Genomic DNA, 25,660 nt, shown 5'->3' on the forward strand with positions numbered 1-25,660 from the left:
GCAGTTTTGAATATTTCTTGCTTTTCTGATTGTTTCAAAGGTTGCTATCTTGTGATTTCATTTGCAAATTGTCTTAGTATCTGGAAATAGAGCATAATATTGGTTGCCTACCCAACACCCATTTCCTCTTTACCCCACAAATAACTCCTCTCCCACACAGCCATGTGCTTAAAAAAAAACCTGATTCCACTGCATCTCCTGATCATGATGAATCTTAAGTTGAGAGCAATCTGTGCATTACAACTGTTACAGGTTTGGGATATGCACATAACCCAAGCAGGCCAAATCAGACTGGTTAGGGAATAGGTTTCTCTTCTTTGTTTTTTGTTTGTTTGTTTGTTTTTGTTTTTGTGTTTTAACTGTTTCTGAAGCATTTATTTTATTTTATTGAGACAAGGTCTCACTATGTCACCTAGGCTGGAGTGCAGTGATGCCATCATAGCTCACTGCTGCCTTGAATTCCTGGGCTCAAGTGATCCTCCCACCTTAGTTTTTTGAGTAGATATGACTACAGGCACGCACCACCACACTTGGCTAATTTTTTTTTCTTCTTTTTTAGTAGAGACAAGGTGTCACTATGTTGTCTTAACATTGTCTAGGCTGGTCTTGAACTCCTAAGCTCAAGCAATTATTTTGCCCCAGCCTCCCAAAGTGCTGGATTACAGCTGTGAGCCACCACTGTACCTGGCCTCTCTTCTTCTGGACATAAAAATGAATACATGAAGCTGGATGCAGTAGTATGTACTTGTGATCTCAGCTATTTGGGAGGCCGATGTGGGAGGACTGCTCGAGCTCATTAGTTTGAGAGCAGCCTGGGTAACGTGGCAAGTAGAAAGAAAAGAAAAAAAGAGGAGAGGGGAGGGGAGTGAAGAGGAGGGGAGAGGAGGGAAGGGAAGGGAACAGAAGGGAAGGGAAGGGAAAGGAGGGGAGGGAAGGGAAGGGAAGGGAAGGGAAATTTGTAGAGGGAAGGGAAGGGAAGAGAAGGGAAGGAAAAGGGAAAGGGAAGAGACATTTGTAGTTCAATGACTGCTGGCAGCTAAGAGAAAAACAACATGATAAAGCACTCCTGAGGACAGCAAAGCAGAGGATGCTAAGTCAAGAATTCGAGTATTTGAGTCACTGAATCAGCCAACCTGGGATCCAACCCTACCTCTGGACTTCTTGTTATATGAGACAATAGATATTACTGTTCAAGCCACTTCAAGTGAGGATTTCTGTTACCACAGCCAAAAGCATCTTAACATTCATCTAGATGTAAACTGAAAAGATTGATTGCTCTATACTCAAATTAAATTATTATCACCTAATAATTTCTTTAACCTTCTTGAATCTTGGCCACAGTTACCTCTGTCCAGTATTTATTCTAGGACTTTACATTCAAATACCACTGAATTGTATAAGTTGGTGCTACCATTTAACTCATAGATGCTCTGGGAAAGTGAGGGAGAACTAATGTAAGAATGTTTTCCTATTCCTAAGGCTTGGAAGGGAGTCAACATTGATTTTTAACTTATCAATATAGCAAGCAATTGAGTTATTAGGTTTATTTTATGATTATGATTATTAAAGTAACATACATCTGGGATACCTCCAGAATGTAATCTCTAAATGGTAGGACTGTACAATTTAGAGAGAGGAAAAACTTATCAGCCAGTGTATGAATATTTTACTGTTACTGAAAAAATAAAAAGTCCTATTTCCATTCATCCATCATCTAAGGATCCATCAACATTGATTTGCAACTCTAGAATATTTTATTGTTCTTAGAGGAAAACAGAATAGTTTTTGTAGCTGTGACTGCTACATCTGCTGGTCCCTGAAAGTTTGATAGAGCAGCAGGAGGAAATAATCATTTCCCAATGACCTCACGATTGAGAGAAAATGGTAATTTTTTTCTTCAAGGAAATGGTTTTTCAGATAGAGAAGTTAGAAGGTATGTTTGGTTTGTTTGTTCTTTTTTTTTTTTTTTTTTTTGAAGACAAGGTCTTACTCTGTCACCCAGGCGGGAGTGCAGCTGCGAGATCTCGGCTCACTGCAGTCTTTACATCCTGGGCTCAAGTGATCCTCCCACCTCAGCCTCCCGAGTAGCTGGGACTACTGGCCTGCACCACCATGCCTGGCTAATTTTGTATTTTCTGTAGAGATGGGGTTTCACCATGTTGCCTGGGTTGGTCTCAAATTTCTGTGCTCAAGCAATCCACCCGCCTCGGCCTCCCAAAGTGCTGGGATTATAGGCATGAACCACCACGCCTGGCCACTTTTGTTGTTGTTGTTGTTGTTTAATGATGATACAGAAGAAACTAACAATTTGCTTGGTGATTTATTGTCCTTGTTGTATTCTTGGTAACAGAAGTCACTGTTAAGGTGGTTTTAAAAACTATCCAAAAGCCTAAAGAACAACTGTAAAAACTGCAAACTGGCTGGTGGCAATGGTTCATGCCTCTAATCCCAACGCTTTGGGAGTCTGAGGCAGGAACATTGCCTGAGTCCAGGAATTCGAAGCTGCAGTGAACTATCATTGTGCCACTGCACTGCACAACTACAAATTGATCAAATGAATTAACACTTAGGAAAGAGGAAGTTTAAGTGATTCTTTCAATTAGGGAATAATATACTAATATACATATAGAGTATTTCACATAATCAGGCTTAGTAGATAAACAATGAACATATACTTTGAATTATTTACACATCTGATTTAAAAGATTAAAGTATTTTAAGCCTTTAAATTGAAATGAAAGAAGTAAACTCAGAAATTATGGCTTGTGAAATCACTATTTCTCTTCCTTTACAGCAAGAGATTTTTGCAATAAGACTAGGCTGTTCCCAACCTCCTTGCTGTTGGAGAAACTAGTGGATGACTTATCAAGTGTTATACTAAGGAATTAGTCCAAGGATTTGAAGTGTAATTAAACTTCCCCTAGTCACTCTTTATCCAATTAACATCTCGTTTCTTTAAAGCACTTATCGCTATCTGAAATGTTTTTATATGTTTGTTGTCTAATTCCATTAGAATGGAAGCGCCACAAGAGCAACAGCCTCATCTGGCTTATTTGCTTCTATAAAACACCTGATGCCTTTTAGGGGCTCAGTAAATATTTGTTGCATACCTAAATGGATGAACATATAAATTTCAGTTAAACATATTTTAATTTACAGAGAAAAAAATAGACTCGCTACAGTAGATCTGAACTAATTCAATTAACTAGGAAAATTTTCACTGAGAAATACTGATGATGTGACACTGTCAACAGATAGGCATGTGTATTTAGGAGCTGGCTATAAAAAAGAATGCCAAATATGTACAGATTCCTTCTTTTTTTCTTTTTTTTTTTTTGAGACAGATTCTCACTCTGGCACCCAGGCTGGCGTGCAGTGGCTGCAACCTCCACCTCCTGGTTCAAGCAATTCTCGCACCTCAGCCTCCCAAGGAGCTGAGATTACAGGTGCCCGCCACCACACCTGGCTAATTTTTGTATTTTTAGTAGAGATGGGGTTTCACCATGTTGGCCAGGCTGGTCTCAAACTTCTTACCTCAAGTGATCCACCCACCTCAGCCTCCCAAAGTGCTGGAATTACAGGCATGAGCCACCACACCCAGCCAGATTCCTTCTTAATAATATAAAAATATTTACAGTATGGTTTGGATTACTTTAAACCTTTCTAAACTTAAATTTAAATGTGCCCAGGGTGGAAAGGTATTTACTCATTAAGAAGGCCAAATGATGTATCTAGAATACCTAGAATAAGAGATGTTTGACCCAGCCTGAGACCTGGAGCAACAATCACCAAAAGCAATTCTTTTCACTGCCCTAAGTACCTAACCACCCTTTCACATGAGGCCCCTCAAAATCTCTTAAGACTGTGAAAACTTTCCAAAGTCAGACAGACAAAATATGGTAGAGTGAATAACTGAAACTTCAGGTATCTAACTTCAAAGCGTGTGTGTGTGTGTGTGTGTGTGTGTGTGTGTGTGTGTGTGTGTTTCTGATGTAAGATGCTTTCCAGTAGATCAGAGTTTGGTAACCTGTCAGGCATAAAAAGTGAGAGACAAAGGCAGGAGTGTAGATGCCTTTGGAAGGAAGAAATGCTTGACATTTATGAAATCCCCTGCTTTTCGTGGTTGTCTTAAAATTTTTTTGGTTGATCAAAAAGTGCAGATCACATTAACAAGGGGCCAGATGCTGTCAGACAAATGTTAGCATCAGATAATGCATATGGATAGCATGCATGACATGACCATCACCATCATGATCACCGTCAAGCTTCTTATTGGAGAAACTGGTGGATGACATATCAAGTGTTATACTAAGGAATTCATGCAAGGATTTGAAGTGATAAATTTGACACTCAAGAGATCTCATCCTTTAACTGAGTAGCTCATTACTGAGTAGTGATTAGTAAGGGTTTTACAAGGTAAAAAGTAAAAATGCTGAACTGGTAACTGTATATATTTAGTTTAATATTTAATACCAATATTTAATTTAATGCCAAATTATTTCTCACCTTAAACAGTTACAGTAATAATTTCTTTCTAAAGAATCTGCTCTGTAAAATTCTTACTGCAAAATAATGTGAATGAAAATAAAAATATCTTGAAATCTAGCAAGGTCAATTAACATTTGAGAAAAGCTTTGAAATGTGATGTTTAAGAACACACAATTTTTTTTTTTTTTTTTTTAGAAATTCAGCCTAGCAACATTCATGTCAAAACTTTTCAGCATAGATCAACACCTGTTACGGCTACTGTTTTATTTTTCTCAATGCCAATGAAAAAAGGGATTCAGTAAAAGCCATGGAGCCCCAATTTTGAGATTCTCATAATTTTTGGCAAGCTCTACTACTATAAAGCCTAAAAGTTTTGTTTGGACTTCTAGCCGGACTGGAAGTATAGACAACTTTGAATATATACACAATGTTCCTGGTTACCTTTCTGGCCAAAGACAAGATTATTCCTTTCCCAATAAATATTAGTGCTTCCTGCAATATCACCTGTTGTTGAAAATATTCTGTTTTCTGTCACAGTTGCTGGATTACTATTTACATTTTGATTTCACACAGCTTCTGTGAGTATTTTATTAGAAGGAAATCAATTCTGTAGCTAGATTATAGAAAATATTTGCTTGAATTCTAAGCAATCTGATCAGTGGGAGTTAAAGAGAGATGTAAGTGACTCAAAAGAAGGAAATGGAAGATTAAGCATCTGAGCTATAACTGCTCAAAAGCTCTATTTCTCCCTATTTCTCCCTGGGCTGCTCAGTGGCCTGCAAGACATAAATTGATCTTGGTTCTAGTCATAGAGGGTAGGCAGGTGTTCTTGGTACCAAATAGTGTCATTTCTCTTTTGTTGTGGCAATTTTAGCAATAAGGCCAAAGAGCAATGGAGCCTACAGGACTAAACTCTTCACTGAAACTGACTCAACTCTTCTGGGGAGGCAAACTGGTCCTGTCCTGGATTTAAGCACACAATTGCTGTGGCACCATCTCTTACAATCATAACACTCGAGAAATACATATTAACCTTTAAAAAACCGTTCTTGGGTCTTTGATCTTCACACTTTTCTTTGAACATCATGTTTTCCATAAATATAATTGAGCATGATGAGAAGCTAAATAATGTAAATACTAAGGTATAACTTCTTATTGGGAAATAAAATGACATGGCTAATTTTTTACTTCTGAAAAAAGATTTTTTTTTTTTTTTTTTGAGACAGAGTCTCACCCTGTTGCCCAGGCTGGAGTACAGTGGCGCGATCTCAGTTCACTGCAACATCCGCCTCCCAGGTTCAAGCGATTCTCCTTCCCCAGCCTCCCGAGTAGCTGGGATTACAGAAACACGCCACCACGCCCAGCTAATTTTTGTATTTTTAGTAGCGATGGGGTTTCACCATGTTGACCAGGCTGGTCTCAAACTCCTGACCTCTTGATCCACCCGCCTCAGCCTCCCAAAGTGGTGGGATTACAGGCATGAGCCACCACACCCAGCCAGAAAAATATTTTCTATTTTAGCTAAAAACAAAAGTGTATATTTAGGAAAGAGATGGAATAGACCCCATCTCAGAATTCATATCAATTCTGAGGATAAACAGAGAAGCAAATCCATGGCTGTGTCTACACAATTACAAACATTCATTTAAGCATTTAATTACATGAATTCAACTAACAAAGTAAATTGCACTAAAATAAATAAAAGTCCTTTATTTTTCTTTTCAGTCATATAAGTGATATAAACAGTTGATTAGTTGAGGATATTAAAAAATTCTTAAATCACATTTTGAATTAATAATATTTGTTATACTCTAATTACAAAATAACACATGCTTGTTATGGAAAATTTGGAAAATATGAGAAAATCTCAACAAAATTATCCGTAAGTCCACCTTTCAGGTATAATTGTTGCTTTTTTAGTGTATGTCTTTGGACTTTTCTATGCATAAATTATGTGTTTAAACAAAATTGGACTAAAGTTGTATATATTGTTTGCAATTTGTTTTTTCCTGCTCAATATTATGCATGATCAGTTTTCCTTTATTCTACTACATCTAATCTCTTATGATTGATATATACATTGATGCCAATGTTTTGTTATTATAAATAAAGCTGAAATAAATGTCTTTGTACATAAATTTGTATATCCACTTTAGATTATTTCATTATTTCATATTCATATTTCAAATAGTTGTATTTGAATTGCAAGATAATTATTAAGGCTTTTGGAACATTTAGCCTTTTAGAAACTTTGAAATAAATTATACTTTCACAAATAGTGATAAGAAAGCTAGTTTGCCCATGCCCTAACTAACACTGAGAATTATCAACTACCTGTTTTCATATGTAGACACAACAAAATCTAACACTTATTTAAAATGAACAAAAACTTACCTTATTTCCCTGCATCGTAAACAAATTAAAAAATAAGAACAAAAACAAATTAGCTTCCTTAGAAAATTTCAAAGGAATTATAATCTATCAGAGGCATCAACAAATGTTTTTTGTAAAGAGCCAGATAATACATATTTCAGGCCTTGCAGTCCATATGATCTTTGGCCGGATTATTCAGCTCTGCCCTTATAGTGTAAAAAACAGCAATAAATAATATGTAGGCAAATAAGTGTGACCGTATTTCAATAAAACTTTATTTATTAAAACAAGTGCCTGACTGGGTTTGACCTGCATGCTGTAGTTTGCCAATTCCTGTTCAATCATACAATTTGATTATAAAGAAAAAATAGGCCAGGCACAATGGCTCACACCTGTAATCCCAGCACTTTGGGAGGCCAATGTGGGAGGATCTCTTGAGATCAAGAGTTCAAGACCAGCCTGGGCAACAAGTCAGCCACACTCTCTGCAAAAAAAATTTTTTTTAATTAGCCAGGTGTGTTGTGTGCACCTGTAGTCCTAGTTACTCAGGAGGCTGAGGTGGGAGCATTGCTTGAGCCCAGGAATTCGAGGCTTCAGTGAGCTATGATGGCACCACTGCACTCTAGCCTGGGTGACAGAGTGAGACCCTGTCTCTTAAAAAAGTAAAAAGAAAGAAAAAATGCACTGAGAAATGCTTGCATAATTATTCTCCTAAAATGAAATCATTGTTTATATGAAATGAAATCATTTTTACATTAAGATATGATTTCTATTAAACATCTGATAATTGAGGGGGATCATATATGAAGACACTAATATTCCAAGAAAAGATGATTACTCTTGCAGAAGGGGCATAGGAGGGAAATGTCTATGAGTTTCTAAGACTAGAGGAAAACAGTTTAGAAGTTGAGGTGCTGAATTTGGAGAAAAGGGAATTAATTAAAGAGACACCAGGGGCTAAATACTCTGGGGCTAGTCTGAGACAAGAAAAAAAGATTGAAATTTAAAAAAATCATGCCACTAATTCCAGCTCTTTGGGAGACCGGGGTAGGAGGATTGCTTGAGCCCAGGAATTCAAGACCAGCCTGGTCAACATGGCAAGACCTTATCTCTACAAAATACAAAATATAAAATATAAAAAATTAGTCGGGTGTGATGGTAAGCACCTGGGGTCCCAGTTCAGCTACTTGGGTGGCTGAGGTGAGAGGATTGCTTGAGCCTGGGACATTGAGGCTACAGTGAGCCGTGATTGCACCCCTACACTCCAGTCTGGGTGATAAGAGTGAGACCTGGTCTAAAAAAAAAAAAAAGAAAAAGAAAAAGAAAAAAAGAAAAAGAAAAAGCTCCTTTTGCTTCACCCAAGTAAAAATACCAAAACTCTGCTATAGTTCTTTAAAACTTACAAATCTTAGAACAAAGATTACGTGCTGTGGAAAAATAAAGCCCAACTTGACCTCAGTGCAAAGGCACAACTCTGCTAACTAGCAACAGACATTGAATAGCAGCAGCCATTCTCATCTTGATCATTGTGTTATTAGTTTTGGCAGATTTGTTGTACCTTATTGCTTATTTTGGAGATTTTTAAAAAACATTAGCTATCATGGCTAGTATGTGCAAAATAGCAAAGATGGGATGTAAGTGCTAGAAAGTACTCGCAAGAGGCATAAGGTGATGAGAGAAATGTTCAAATGGAAAGTCAGCACCAACATAGATATGGACATGGAGCAATTTCCTGCAGATGTATCATATTGTGTATTGTATACATTTCTGTAGTATCGCTTTGGCTTTATGGGTAAAACAATGTATGTTATCAGAAGGTAAACCTGTTTAAAAGTTCAGAATAGCTTTCGCATTCTTTTCCTGCATTACACAAGCCTTTCTGCCAAAGAGTTTTGGCCTATATGGCAGATTAATAATGGCCACAAATTCTTTGATACTGCCATGAGAGTTGGGCTGTTCCCTCTCAAATTCTCTGACTTACAGAATACACTGGAAGTGACCCTCTGCTAGTTTCTAGGCCCAGGCCTTAAGAGCCCAGCTATTTTTATTTCCTGTGTCGTGTAACACTTTCTCTTGGAACCTTGAGCTACCCAGTAAGAAGTCCAACTATCTTGCTAGAGAGAACTACATGGAGTAGGAGAGGGGCCCCACTGAGCCCAGCCTTCCAGTCATCCTGTCAAGGCACCAGGCATGTAGGTGAAACCATCTTGAACCATCTAGACCAGCTCAGTTATCAACATGTTGAGCAGAAGAATCATCCAGCTAAACCCTGCCCAAATGCCTGACTTACAAAACTGTGAGATATAATAAAAGGGTTTTTTTTAGTCCACTACATTTTGCCATAATTTGTAACACAGATATAGGTAACTTGAACAGCATACATGAATGATGAACAGCAGGAGGCATTTACATGCATTTTACAGCAAATAATTACTTTGTGTTTCTCCCTTTTGTTTTTTGTTTACTTTCAATAAAATATAAATCCCCAGCTTTTGCCACTCTATGCATAGTCATCTGAAAGTCATGATATTTCACTTTTTAAACTTCATCAAGACATTTCAAAGATTCTTGTTGACTCATAATTGCCAATTAAAAAGTTACTTTAAAAAAAATGTAAAGGCTGTCACAGAACCAGGGTGAACTGGCAGGCAGATCTTAAAAGTAAGCAATGAACTAGACAGCTGAATTAAGCAATTAATCTTCATAACCAAACCCAACTTAATTTGCCTTGTTTGATGATTTCCACCCTTAGTTTTAAAGCATACCAGACATTGCTAATAGCTTCAAGCAATCACAAAAATTATCCATAATATTGCAAAAGACCTTTTCTTGCAATCATTCACATTAGAATAAAAATGTAAGGCATGTCAAATAGCAAGAATTTGGGGGGAGGATAAATTGTAACTTCCATGCATATACAAACTTCTTTAGAATGTAGGCTGAATATCGTGAGAATGGATAATACTTGTTTATATACTTTCTTGGTATTCCCATCTGGTATTCTCATGTATGTAATTCTATGGCAACATTTTATCTTCTCAGGTCAGGGCCAGGAAGTCTGTTGAATTCTGTGAACATCTGGCTTAAGATCTCATGAGATACACTAGTTAACTCATGGGAAAATTATTTTTTTAACATGAAGCAAAATAACAGTTCATGGTGACAATCCTTTCTTATAAAAATTTCTTTTTAATGTAGCCTGGCATGATGCAGGATTTCTCAAAGAGTTTTGCAGGATTCCATTCCTCAGAATATTAAATATGTGTTAATTGGATTAAAAGATGTCTTTGCAAATAAGTTCAGGAAAATTTAGAAAGAAAAATGTTAAACATGTTTCCTTTCTGAAATTTTCTGGGAATCTTGAATGTGCTAAACTCTATGAATCTCTAAGGGACCCCACAATGTGCAGAATCAAACATTGTTGACTGTGGCATCATTTTTGGAAAGACATTTTGTGGGACGAGTGTAGACTAAAACACACTTTGGGAAATACTGGCAGAATAGAAAGAGTCTGGAACTGGGAGCCCAAAGGACTTGGTTATAATCCTGATCTGCCACTTACTGCCTGGGTAAGTTATTCTATTAATCTCAAGATCATCTTAGATAAAATGAGGATAATACATACACAAACTATTACCCCACAGAATTTTTATGAGAAATAAATCAGAAATTGTGGGTAAGAGTGATTAATTAATGCCTAGCATTCAGCAGGCCCTAGTGACTGAATGCTGGAGGAATGATTATCTTTGTACAATAATGTCTTTAGTTTATTTAAGGTCCCGATAAGAGGCTCACATGCTTATGAATCAGGTGCCAATTTCTGATAAACTTTGAAACCTTTATACTGCTCAGATGAGTCTAGGCCTGGTTTTCCCTGAGGCTTCTCATCATCTTGTGGCAATGACCACCAGGTGTGCTGTATTACCTGCTGAATTGAAGATCAACTTGGTTTTGTTTTTAAACACATCTTACATTTGGGCAACCAATTCCAGGGATTTTAAAATCAGTTTCTCAAGAAAATATTACATGGAGGTAGAACCTATCTTGGAGCAGAGGGCTAGAATCGGAAACTCAGGACAGGGTTTACTTAATCTCTTTGACTTTTTGTTTCCTCACTCATAATTGAAAATAATAATTTCCCCATAGTAATATTATGAGCACTGAATCTGATATTATTTATAGGAAGTACATTGTATTGTGTATCATTAATAAACCATTTTTATGACTATCATCAAAAGAGATCTTTCATAGAATTATATAATATAGTATTAAAATTAAAGAATCTAATATAGATCACCTAGTCAAATGTCCTCCTTTTCTAGAATTAAAAAAAAAAAATCAGAAGGATGAAGGAATTTAGCCAAAGTCATATAGTTCTCAGTGGCAAGTCCAGATAGAATATAACGGCTTTTTCCAAATATTCAAAGAAGAAAACATTTGTGCTGTATGACCCCAAGGGATCAAATCAGTAGTGAAAGCTAGAGGAAACTGTATGAAAATACACATCTAACAATCTCAATCTTAGTGCTCTACTGTTGAAATAGGTTGCCTCAGGGTTGCCGCTCACCACCCTCCCCCTGCCCACCACCACCTATTTAGGTATTAAAGCTGGCTTTAGGGAGATGAAGTAAGCCATATGTACAGGTATCAGTCTCTGGGTTTTGTGAATTGGAAATTAATCATATGCATCATGGTTTGGCCTTGTGGTTGACACATTGCCTGAGACAGTCCCAGACCTATGACAGAGCCAACTCTGGAACTGTATTTTATAGAAATGCAGGAGCCACAATCTCACTGGAAGAAAGGACTTAAAGCTATAATTTCTTAGCACTTTACATAAGATTGAGAAAATGTCAAGTATCCATATCAAAGAATAGAGTTTGAAGGAGATTACAGAGGGACTAAATTCCTTTAACCCACTTGGCATTGCTGTTGGTTATATATAGAAGCTGGGCTCAACTCTGCTGGATAGCTAACCACAATTTCAGAGCCTGTAATTTTCTGTTATCTGTACTGACGCCCTTTTTATTTATGTGGATAATTGAAAGTTGACTATAATTATGAAATCTGACAACCTCAAGACAAACTCATTGAACATCTTTCTTTTAGAAACAATGTGAATTGAGATGTTTTATTCACTAGGCAACCCAATAATATTTGCTCATGGTTAAGAATGTACTATCAATCACGATATCCCAAACAAAAAACACAAGAGAACAAGCCAACAACAACAAAGTTTTCCCTTAGAGACAATTGTAATGAGACAGGACAGGCATTGCCCCAAAAGAGAAGTGAGAGATAATTTGAGGAAGTAAAATAAAGTTTAGTAAAGGCTGGGATATTTCTGTGGAACCTACTAAAAGGGGAACTCCAAGATATGCCTCACATTTGCCCAGATCTAGATCTGAGTTTGCATATTTTGTGATTTCAGAGTATGTTCTGACTAAAACAGCAAACACACTTAGTGTAAGTGGTTAATGAAGCTACCAGCAAAGTGGGCACATCCTGTCACAGTGCACATAATAATAACAAAGCTAATATTAACTGAGTGCTTACCATGAGCAGGTACTGTACTAAAACGTTTCACATGAGTTAACTTGTTTAATCCTCGTACTAATTATGATATTTGTACTATTCTTAACCCCATTTTCAGGAAACTGAAGTTTAGAGACCTTGACTACTTTCCACAGCTGATAACTGTTAACTTCAGGTTTGAATCAAGGTCTTCTGACTGCAGACCTGTATCTTCCTTATATCTTGTCCACCTACCCTTGGTAGATCTGAAATAGAGTCCAGTCTTGTTGTGTCAGTACTGCTGTCATTGTCCCCAGGGCAGCCCATTGTTTACTATGTAGGGTGACCAGCAATCTGTAGGCCAGCCTTTGGGGCATAATGTGCCTCTTTTGTGTTAATCCTTAGAAAAAACCTACTTAAAAATATGTTCTTTTTCCATTAGAGTCACGACAGGTCAAAGATCTACTGAGGAGGGGATGTGTCTTTACTTGATACTGTAGGCTTTAATCAGGAGAAGTGGCATAAACTTAAGCAAGAAAACCTTTGGGGCCAGGTGCGGTGGCTCATGCCTGTAATCCCAGTACTTTGGGAGGCCGAGGCGGGCAGATCTTGAGGTCAAGGTATAGAGATCATCCTGACCAACATGGTGAAACCCCGTCTCTACTAAAAATAAAAAAATTAGCTGGGTGTGGTGGCATGCGCCTGTAGTCCCAGCTACTGGGGAGGCTGAGGCAGGAGAATCGCTTGAACCTGGGAGGCAGAGGTTGCAGTGAGCGGAGATTGGGCCACTGCCCTCTAGCCTGGTGACAGAGCGAGACTCCATCTCAAAAAGCAGAACAAAACGAAACAAAAAAACTTTGTACCCTGATTTCACTTAATGTTACCTAACATTAAGTGTATTTCACAGGTGCTGCTGAGGAAACCATTCAAAGTCCTAGCCTATCTGTGACAGGCCTTAATATCCTAAAGCTAAGAAAGGTAGGGTACAGAGTCAGCCATATACATGTATAAAGCAGGTAGACATTCAGGATGCTGAAAAGGGTACCTTCATCAAATTTGTTTTCCCCTAGACTTGCCAACTAGTCTGAAATTTTCAACACTACTATCACTTATTTGGATAAAGCCCCCATACTAGAATATAAACATGTTCTTGAAAAGATGAATATGTTAAGCCATTAATATTCACTACAGACAGTGATGGTTAACACTATAGCTGTAATGTTAGAAAAAGACAGAGCTTTGAGGGAATGAGACCACGATAGGTAAATTTTGAAGAAAAAAGAAAACTGGAAAGGTCATAACAGTGGTTTTCAAACACAGGCTTGCAGATTAGACAAAGGTATTCATTAATTTTTGGTGAAATAGGAGCAACAGGAAAAATGTAGTAAAATTTCTAATTAAAACTATACATTTAAAATTATAAAATTATAAATTCTGAGATAATGTCCTTCTTTTTGGATGGTATCTTGTCACTTCTGTTATAAGATGATTATGATAGTAGATGAAGGTTGAATTTTTTTAAAAGTCTGTGTTTGACAAAATAAAAAGCTAGCAATTTTTTGTTAATCGTTAATGGATATACATGCATTCAATATTCTATTACACCTTCACAGTAACTGTGAGGAATTTTTTGTGATCATGCCTGTTTTATAGATGAGGAATCTCAGGTCTAGAGGATAAATAACTTATCCAAATTGATATAGCTATTAAGTGCCAAAACTGTGACTTGTCCTCCTTACTCACTCCTTTCATTTGGGACAAGGACATTGGGGCCTTTGAGGAAAAGATCAATACTAAAAACAGAAAGAGAAATGTTAGAAAAACCAAAGTACAGAAGATAAATTTCACCTACTTAATTTTAACAAACACTTTCTAGAACTTTGCTGGCAAAAATGTTGTCCCTTATACTTGGCATTTAGAAACTAACATCATAAAATCCTGAAAGTGTTAAGAGCAAAAAAAGTTTTAAAGTTCCTTCTCCTTCTTTTCAATAAATGAGAAAACTTACAAGTAGCGTCTGACTTAAAATTCTATATTGTTGCATATGACAAGCACTCAGAAATATTTACATAAAGCAAAAGGCATAACACAGCCATTATTGGTAATGTAGAGAAGAAAAAAGCAAAGGAAAATGTAGGCTGATCAGACCAGCTAAGTAACTGCATGAGACAAACTTCAGCCACTTCAGTCATCCATGACAAATGAAGAACAGTAAAACAGGAAAACCCTTAAAATAGAATTAATTTCAACTCAGTGATATGCACATAGGAAGCATTCAACAAAAAGTCAATTACTGAAATAATAAATGAATGCCTAATTTTACATTGCTCATCATAACATGGGCAACATACATTCTTTCTTGTTCTAGAAATAAACATTTGAAGACCTGGGAAAATGCTTAGCCAAGAAAAATCTATTACAAGGCTACACTTTGACTACATGTATTCATCATTAAATACAGGTATAAAATGAAAATGTCCAAATATGCTAATTTAGACATAATACATATAATGACTGAGATTTAAGAACTGGTATCATTTATTTGGCAGTTTTCCAAACTCTCAACATTTGGAAACATTTTCCATTACTGAGTCTTTTTGCCACCAGGGAACCCAACTAAGTCCGGAATTATGCTTTCTTCAGGGAGATGGGAAGTTCTCATCAGCCACAACAACCTTGGCAGGTAGCTCTCTTGTGCTTACTCGGAACATGTATTTGAGAATTAGAATAAAGACTAAAGGATATGCTCAGCATTTCCAAGTCCTTATGTACCCTGAATTGGCACCTACTATTGACTACGAGGACAATGGGTGAACAGTCAAATTACTTTTGCGGGGTTGAGAGGAGACAGAGACAGAATGGTATTCTGTGGTCTCAGCCATAAGCTTCAGGAAATCCATGGTAACTCTCATATCTCTAAAGCAAAGAGCTAAGGAAGTCCATCTAATGCTTCTGAAAGGCAGGTATTGAGGTGGCTGTGGGAAACTCTGAGAACCCCTCATCTACCCTGTAGACCAAGAAACCACCTATCACAGTGGAAGCTCATGTGCCCCATTGAGGAGTTTCCCACCATGGCTTGGATTTGCATGAGAAACATCATCAGACTGAATCTGATTCTTAAAAATGGATGAAGGGACAGAGAGGTAACTTTCAAGATGCTTCCACATTAATTAGGAATCCAAGATCATCAGATTCCCTCACTCCAGAGGGAAATTAAAGTTCAGAGGACAATGCCTGAGCCTACTGCTGACTTACAGAACCCATTTCACTCATAAATTTGAGCCCCCAAGGCCTAAATGAGATGAGTGTGGTTCAAGCTTTCGCTTCATTTTCATCCTATACAGAACTGGCCATTTAACGACCGCTGGATCTTGGCAAGCAGCTACCTTATTTGGAGAAGTTCTAGCAGTTTTCAATCTCTAATTTCTGCTTCAGGCCTTACATTCTGGAAGGAGTGAGATGCCACTACAATGGAGGATTCCTGAAGCTCTATACAGAAGTGGTGCACCACAGAGGGCCACAAACCTGAATACAGAACTCCCATTGCAGTGTGGCAGGGGCGGGGGGTTTACAGCCATTTCAGGAGACCCTAAAACAGATCAGGCAGATTTTGATTTGGGTTACAGGATTACCCTCTAGCCAGGAAGCTAGACTCATTTCTTCATTTGTCCAGCAATAATGTATTAAGCTAAGCACCTATTTTTGTGAAACTAGAAAGGGTAGAATCCCGTAGTTTGAGGACCACTTCACAGAGGAATTAGGATTGCTGGAGATGACCAGCACTAAGTATGGGGCCAAGGGACTCTTCACTTAACCCCTGTTCCATACTTCACTCATGCCCTCAAATGGAAATGACCTATTTGACATTGTCATTCATCAAATATTTTTTAGATCTACTGTGTAGAAGACATCATCGCCAACACTGTTGGACTGTTATTAATCCATAAAAATGAGATCTATTTTAAATCAATAAACAAAGATCTTAATTTTCTTTTGGCCTCAAGTACATAACACAGTGCCTAGCCCATAGTGGACATTTTAGAGATGTTCATTACATTGAAAAGAAAATAATTCCTATGATGAGAAGTATGTTACCTTGGGCTTTGTTTGGTTGGATGCAATTCATGGCTTGATATTTTCTCACCTGCAATGTTTTTGAACCAGTGAATAGTAATACTAAATAGCGATATAATAACAATTGATTTATTTTACTTTTAAGCCAGGAAAATTTGCTCACTCAGGTAGAGAAATTCAGTCATCCAGTCCACTGAGTATTCACTTACTTTAATGCCAAAATTTCAGCTCCTGTTGAAGTATTCATCAAGAGTGCTGATTTGAAGCTTTTCTAAAATTGACTTTTACAGTTTTTGCCTTGCATCTCATCTTTCCCTGCTTGTAAGATCCATGTTATAATTGCATATTCCCTAGGAATATCTGTGAAAAGGGATATTACTATACACATACAATTACTATTACTCTCACTGTCCATGATTCAATATGCAGATGTGTTAAAATCAGTTGTTTACTGAAAGCAATAAAGTACATTTTTTAAACATGTGATTTAAACATTCAAATTTCAGACTACTGTAATAACATACATTCTCACTCATTGATTTTTTTGAGCTGATCTTTCTGAGAGAAAATAAGGAGGATTACAGCCGGGTACCAGCAATTACACATAGCACACAAGAAGTCTCACTGGTTTACCTATGGAAGTGTGTGACACATATGAATGTCATCAGTCACATGCATCACAGTGAAGGAAAAGCTTGCAAATTCCTGTTCTATACTCATTCTCTTTTACTGTGGATTATAATCTTCTTTGGAAAACTTATACTTAATTCTGCTACAGTATGATTGTTCATCATTAGAAGTAAGGCAATCGTCTTCTTGATCACACTAATAATGTACCTGACCGCCTTCATTCCACAGTCCCTTTTGCTGCAGTTTTTTTCCTGTAGCACTTATCTCCATCTGACATTCTCTATATTTTAATTATCAGTATATATCTTCCTTCTAGAATGTATACACTCCATGAAGATAGGGAGATTTGTCTTGTTTTCTACTGTTTTCCCAATAGTGCATGGCACATAATTGGCACTCAATAAATCTTTGTTGAATAAAGGAATAAGTAGTATGATAAGACTTGTTTTACTGAGCAACTCTTATGAAGAAACTAGTGATTTTTTTTTCTATTTAGACTGCCAATTGTTTATTAGAACAAAATTTGGGTGATAAGTGAAGTAGAAACCTCTAACAATCAAAACCACAAGTATATCCAAAAGTGAAAATGGGTACCAGTGGGAGAGAAACAATCTAATATCATGGTTCTGTGCTCTGCTTGACAAATTACAGATGAATACAACTAAGTTGAATCTGTTTTTAATTGGCAGCTAGAAGTGAAAAGATTATAAAAAGTCCTACTTTATTACATTAAAAAATAAACCAAAATCCTAAACTTGAATAATTCTAATGCTTAACGTGGACGGCTCATGAGACGTATTTGTTTATTTACTTTTAATTAAACTTTTAATTTTGAGATAATTCTGATTCACATGCAGTTGTAAGAAATAATACAGAGGCTGAGTGCAGTGGCTCACACCTGCAATTCCTCTACTTTGGGAGGCTGAGGCAGGAGGATAGCTTTAGCTCAGGAATTTGAAACAAGCCTGGGCAACATAGAGAGACCCTGTCCTTGCAAAAAAGTAAAAGATTAGCTGGACATGGATCACTTGGGTCCTGGAGTTCAAGGCTGCAGTAAGCCATGATGACACCACTGCACTCTAGCCTGGGCAAAAGAGCGAGACCCTGTCTCAAAAAAAAAAAAAAGAAAGAAAGAAAGAAATAGAAAAAAAGAAACAATACAGAGGGAACGCCTCCAACAATAAGATATTGCAAAATTATTGTACAGTATTACCGCCAGAGAATCCACACTGACATAAATGAACATATAGCATATTTCTGAAACCACAAGGATCCCTCATGTTGCCCTTTTGCAGCTAACCTATTTCCCTCTTTCCCCCGATACCTCCTTAATTCCTGGGAGCCACTAGTATGTTCTCCATTTCTATAGTTTTGTCATCGCAAAAAATGTTATATAAATGAAACCGTACAGCATGTAACCTTTTGGGATTAGCTTTTTCACTCAGAATAATTCTCTGGAGATTCATATAAGTTGTGGAGTGTATCACTACTTTCTTCCTTTTTATTAAATAGTGTCCAATAGTATGGATCTACTATAATTGGTTTAACCTTCACCTGTTAACGGACATCTGGTTGTTTTTGTTTTTGGCCATTATGAATAAAGCTACTATAAATAAATATTCATGCACAGTTTTTTTCTGTGAGCTTAGACTTCCTTTCTTTGGGATGAGTGCTCAGGGTTACAATTGCTGGGTTGTATGGTAATTGCACATTTGGTTTCTAAAGACACTGTCAAACTGTTTTGCAGAGTGGTTATACATTCCCACCAGGAATGTACAAATAATTCACTTTCTGCATTCTTGCCAGCTTTTGGTGTTGTCACTTTTTTTCTTCTGATAAGTGTGTATTACTATTGCATTGTGGTTTAAATGTGTCTTTTTGTGATGGTTAATGATATTGAACATCTTTTCATTTGCTTTCTTATGCCCTTCTGGTGAAATGTCTGTTCATATATTTTGGCCATTTTGCAATTGGACTGTCAGTTTTTTTACTATTGAATTTTGTAAGTTCTTTATATATTCCAGATGCTAGTTCCTTGTTGAGTATGTGGTTTGCAAATATTTTCTTTCAGTTCACTGATTATTTCCTCTGTCCTCTACATTCTACTGTTGAGCCCATCTACTGAGTTCTTTATTTTGGTTATTGTATTTCTCCCACAATTTTCTAAATTAACCAATTGGTTCTTCTTGGTGTCTTCTATTTAATTTCTGAGGTTTTCTATTTTTACATTTGTTTCAAGTGTGTTATAATTGCTCATTGAAGCTTTTATTTTTAAAAAAATCATGGCTGCTTTGAAATCTCTGTTAGGTTATTCTAACATCTCTGTTATCTCAGCATTGACATCTATTGATTGCCTTTTTTTTCATTTGAGTTTGAGATTCCTTTATTCAATTGAGGCTCATTTATTATGGAATATCTGAAATAACAATATCAGTCTGAAATATTCCTCCTTTATATGAGTAGGAATTTTTGAAGAAAACCTGAATATTTTTGCATTATGAGATTCTGGATCTTATTTAAATTTTATCTTCTAACTGGCTTTATCTGATACCACCCTGGCAGGAGAAGTGTGGGCACCACCTCCTTACAGCCAGGCAGGGGTAGAAGTCAACATTTCCTACTTAGTTTCCATTGTCCTCTGATGGGGGCAGGCTCCTCATGAATGCTGGTGGAGTAGAAGTCCCATCTCCCCACATGGTCTCCACTGGCATCACAGGTGGGTGGCCTCATTACTGCTGAGTGGTCATAAAAGGCCTGACTTTCCACTAGACTTTCTCGGATATGACCTCAGTGGGGATGGGAAGGGATGTCTTGTTACTGCAAGGAGAGGATGGAAATCCAGGCCCCACATGTGGTCCCCATTGATACTAAACGGGGATAGAGCACTCCTTACAGAAAAGTGGGGATGAAAGACCTGGTTTCTATTGGAACTTCTATAGGTCCTTGGAAAATCTGACTGTATCCTTATAACCTTACAAAAAAGGAAGTCCAGGATCCCCACTCAAGCTTTTACTGATATGGGTGGGGATGGGGGTCACAGTTTGACTGAAGTACAGCAATTAATGTCAAAAATTTTTGCCTTACGAGGGTACCTATTTCCTGGTCCTTTGGCTAGAGAAAGTAAGCTTTTTTGGTCTTGGCTATTGTCATCCTAGTTTGCTTGCTTCTTCAGCTTTAAGTCTAGAATATATAAGGAGAAAAAAAAAAACCTAAAATCCAGTAAACTCACTGCTATGTTGTTCCATGAGTCCAAAGGTCCCTAGCAGGTCTGCCCTCTCTCCACCTTTCAGAGTCTTCTTATGTTTGTTTTATATAAATGTTCAGGGGAAAATAAGGAAATAGCAATAGAAAAAAGCACCTCTGCTTTGTCTTCCTAGATATAGAAGCTCCTGTAATATATTTTATTCCTTAAAAATGTTAAATAACTAGATAGTTATTACTGCACCTTCTGAAAGAACAATATCTAGATCTGTGTTGTCCAATTGGTAGAACTGGTAACTATATGGGATTATTTACATTTAAATTTATTAAAGTTGAACGTGAACTCCCATTCACAATTGCTTCAAAGAGAATAAAATACCTAGGAATCCAACTTACAAGGGACCTGAAGGACCTCTTCAAGGAGAACTACAAACCACTGCTCAATGAAATAAAAGAGGATACAAACAAATGGAAGAACATTCCATGCTCATGGGTAGGAAGAATCAATATCGTGAAAATGGCCATACTGCCCAAGGTAATTTATAGATTCAATGCCATCCCCATCAAGCTACCAATGACTTTCTTCACAGAATTGGAAAAAAATACTTTAAAGTTCATATGGAACCAAAAAAGAGCCCACATCGCCAAGTCAATCCTAAGCCAAAAGAACAAAGCTGGAGGCATCACACTACCTGACTTCAAACTATACTACAAGGCTACAGTAACCAAAACAGCATGGTACTGGTACCAAAACAGAGATATAGACCAATGGAACAGAACAGAGCCCTCAGAAATAATGCCACATATCTACAACTATCTGATCTTTGACAAACCTGACAAAAACAAGAAATGGGGAAAGGATTCCCTATTTAATAAATGGTACTGGGAAAACTGGCTAGCCATATGTAGAAAGCTGAAACTGGATCCCTTCCTTACACCTTATACAAAAATTAATTCAAGATGGATTAAAGACTTAAACGTTAGACCTAAAACCATAAAAACCCTAGAAGAAAACCTAGGCAATACCATTCAGGACATACGCATGGGCAAGGACTTCATGTCTAAAACACTAAAAGCAATGGCAACAAAAACCAAAATTGACAAATGGGATCTAATTAAACGAAAGAGCTTCTGCACAGCAAAAGAAACTACCATCAGAGTGAACAGGCAAGCTACAGAATGGGAGAAAATTTTTGCAATCTACTCATCTGACAAAGGGCTAATATCCAGAATCTACAGTGAACTCAAACAAATTTACAAGAAAAAAACAAACAACCCCATCAAAAAGTGGGCAAAGGATATGAACAGACACTTCTCAAAAGAAGACATTTATGCAGCCAAAAGACACATGAAAAAATGCTTATCACCACTGGCCATCAGAGAAATGCAAATCAAAACCACAATGAGATACCATCTCATACAAGTTAGAATGGCAACCATTAAAAATTCAGGAAAAAACAGGTGCTGGAGAGGATGTGGAGAAAAAGGAACACTTTTACACTGTTGGAGGGACTGTAAGCTAGTTTCAACCATTGTGGAAGTCAGTGTGGTGATTCCTCAGGGATCTAGAACTGGAAATACCATTTGACCCAGCCATCCCATTACTGGGTATATAGCCAAAGGATTATAAATCATGCTGCTATAAAGACACATGCACATGTATGTTTATTGCAGCACTATTCACAATAGCAAAGACTTGGAACCAAGCCAAATGTCCAACAATGATAGACTGGATTAAGAAAATGTGGCACATATACACCATGGAATACTATGCAGCCATAAAAAATGATGAGTTCATGTCCTTCGTAGGGACATGGATGAAGCTGGAAACCATCATTCCCAGCAAACTATCACAAGGACAAAAAACCAAACACTGCATGTTCTCACTCTTAGGTGGGAATTGAACAATGAGAACACATGGACACAGGAAGGGGAACATCACACACCAGGGCCTGTTGTGGGGTGGGGGGTGGGGGGAGGGATAGCATTAGGAGATATACCTAATGTTAAATGACAAGTTAATGGGTGCAGCACAGCAACATGGCACATGTATACATATGTAACAAACCTGCACATTGTGCACATGCACTCTAAAACTTAAAGTATAATAAAAATAAATAAATAAAATTGAACAAAAGAAAAAATCCAGTTCTTCAGTTATACTAGCAATATTTTGAGTGCTCAATGTAATGGTAGTCTAGTGGCTACCATATTGGAATGTGCAGATACAGAACATTTTGAGCATATGTGAAAGTCTTTTGGACAAAGCTGACTTGGTAATGAACAAACATAGCTCATGATACCACTAAATATTGACCTGCCACAAAAAAATATGGGAAGAACCCAAGCATGGTGGTGTGCACCTCTAGTTCTAGCTACTTGGGATGCTGATGTGGGAGGATCACTTGAGTCCAGGTGTTTAAGGTTGTAGGGAGCTTTGATCAATCAAGCCACAGCGCTCCAGCCTGGGTGACAGAGCCAGAATTTGTCTCTAAAAAAAGTAACAAAACAAAACAAAACAAAACAGTTAAATAATACTATAAGACAGAGGGGTGAATAAATGACACTGTGAAGGACAGAAATAGGAGGGATGTGAATTTATTCACAATGCAAATTTCCAAAATGAACACCTAACCCACTATCACACCATAAATTATATTTTTAGTGATTATAGCCTGCTTAGGTCTGTCTCTAAGACCATCCCTTTTCCCGTAGGTTGATGCAATTTGGAACAATAAAAACTGATGTAGCAGCTGAGAGTAGCCTGTATTTACTCTGACATTGCATGTCATGTTCTGGTGTCATCTGACTTCAGCAAATGTTGGACATATTCAGTCAACATCATTTTATTTGATAGAGGGGATTCATACACTTTATAGACTTCAATATTTTTAAAAAAGAAACTGAAGCAATATAGAGGCAACTTTAGCAAGACAGTACAATTTCAGAGCAGCAAAACCAAAATACAAGGAAAATATATGCAAATAAAATGGGAGATGGTAAAAAATCACAAAGATGTCAGAACTGGAGGTTCTTATTTAACTTATTCAATAACTATTTATAAAATGCATGGTATTATAGTTGAATCATCAATTGCTCAAATGAGAAATTGAGCTACAGGGAAATTGGCTTCGTTGTTTAGTGGAAAAGTAAGGAAAATCATTTAGGCCACTTCCTTCTGCATCAAGCACTCTTCCCACTTGTACTATATGACCACGAAAAGGTCTTTCCTAGTCTTAACAGCCACACTGGATCCTTTATTATTTGAAAAAAAAATCTGCATTTTCTGCCTCAATGGTTTACTTATGTTTTCCTCTCATTAACTCATTCCACATATATTTGTCAAGCATCTACAACGAGCAGGAATTAGTAGGCACCAATGTACATCAGTGAACAAAACGAAAGTGTCTGTCAGAATATTCTAGTGGGGGTAGGCAGACAATAAATATGATACATTGTAAAATATGTTAGAAGATGAGTGCTGTGGAATAAAGATGAAGCAGAACAGGTTATATGGGGATCAGATGTGAGGTATGGGCCAGATGGAGTCACTCATATAGAATTGACCCATCATCAACATTTGTTGACATCTTAGCTTTTCTTCATTCTTCATCTCAAATGCCACCTCCTCCATAAAATCCTGCTCAATACCTTATTAAAATTAATCCTTCCCTCTATGCTCCTATCATACTTCCCACCTCTACTGCAGCACTCAGCACCTGCTTTGTGTTAGATGTGAATGCATCTAACTCTTCATCAGAGTATAATTCCTTAATAAAGAGAATGTGCCTTATTAGTCATTTAATCAATGTGCAGAGTCACATATATGGGCTAGCTTAATAAGTGTGTGCTGAATAATGAATCCTAAATTAAACGTGAATTGACAAAGTGCTCAATTGTTTATAAAAGAGAATCTTGATATTAGGATTCAGAAATATAAAGTCAGTATGTAGATACTGAATGCCAGTCTTCCATTCATGCTTACATTGGTTCCTTCTGCCAACATTTATATGGCCAGAGACATAATAAATGCTAGTTGGAGAAAGTTTTTATTTTCTGCTCTTGCTGGATTTCTAACAACAAATGCCAGATACTAACATGCCAAACAGATCAAGCAAAATAATGGCATAATTAAGAACTTAAATTTGTCTTCAGAGCTAAAACGCATTATTCATACAGCCTACTAAATTAACCATTATACATTAGAATTTAGGCACCCTAACTAACACCATTGCCTTTTTATACTGTCATGCTTTTATTCAAGAAAATATGACTTAAGTGAAATTGTCAACCTTTATTTTTCTCTTTGCCAATGAATAAAAACCACAGAAATAATCAAGTTATATTCTTCTCTGTTCTTTCACAAAATACATTGCTTTACATGCACTACAGCCAGTAAAACTTGTTGGCTAAGAAATTGTATTTTTTACAAGATAACATACTATATTGAAAGTGCTGTCACAAACAATATCCATATACTCATACTACCAGATAAAGCATAACTATAAAACTGAGTTTGATTACACACTCTGTAGGTATGCTGATAGATAGGTATGAACAAAAGCCTTCCCCTAAACAATCATATAACTAAAAGTACAATGTAGTTTTTGCATTTTAGTTCTTTTTAAAAAATCAGTTTTAGAATTTAAAGATTTAATTAGTACCTAATTAGAATGTGTTTATAAATTCTTAGTAATTCAGTAGATTGAATTGGTTGAATTAGTGATTAATGTTGCTTTTTTGAAGAGAGATGTGACAACATGAAATATTAATGAATGTTTCACTAGAATTGCAGGTGATGGATTCTTCTGATGAAAAAGAATTTAAAGCAAACCTCTTTTAAATAAGGAAATGTGTTCGCATTCTTAATATATTTTATTAAACTGAAACATTGATGTTTCTCTTAAAGCTACTTATTTTTTAACCAAAATGTACATACAGTATATATTTTAATTAAATTTTATTCCCGATACGCAGGGCATTACTATAGAGTACAATCAGGAGGAGTTTAATTGCTAAGGTTAGCATTCTTATTATTAGACAAATGTTATTATAATTATAGGGAAGCAAAATAGTTAAGTCATAAGTGAGAAACGTAACAATGGTGAATGAAAGAAAGAATGTATGGCCAGAGGCAGAACAAATGCAAAAAAAGTACAGGATGACAACTAACACAAGAGATCATGCCTGTACCCACTAGATTCAATGTTTGGCAAAGAATATGGCTATGTCTTGTTTCTATTTTCCTACTGTGACTAGTATAATGCTGTGTGTGTGTGTGTGTGTGTGTGTGTGTGTGTGTGTGTGTGTGTGTGTGTGTGTGTATAGACCTGCATTAAGTACATATTTAACTAATTTAATTATGTACATAGCGCCAGCC

The 25,660-nt window shown here is 36.8% G+C and overlaps 1 long non-coding RNA gene across 1 annotated transcript in view; it reads left to right on the forward strand.

Annotated features, from left to right (window-relative positions):
* LOC109026587 (uncharacterized) overlaps positions 1–6,626 on the forward strand; it is a 28,011-nt gene extending 21,385 nt beyond the window's left edge. The window contains exons 2-3 of the long non-coding RNA XR_004070117.3: positions 560–737; positions 5,715–6,626. This is a non-coding gene — a long non-coding RNA (uncharacterized lncRNA). The remainder of the gene's footprint in view (positions 1–559; positions 738–5,714) is intronic.
* The last annotated feature ends 19,034 nt before the right edge of the window (positions 6,627–25,660 follow it).

This window comes from Gorilla gorilla, chromosome 3 (assembly GCF_029281585.2).
Source record: "Gorilla gorilla gorilla isolate KB3781 chromosome 3, NHGRI_mGorGor1-v2.1_pri, whole genome shotgun sequence".
Classification (NCBI taxonomy): Eukaryota; Metazoa; Chordata; class Mammalia; order Primates; family Hominidae; genus Gorilla; species Gorilla gorilla.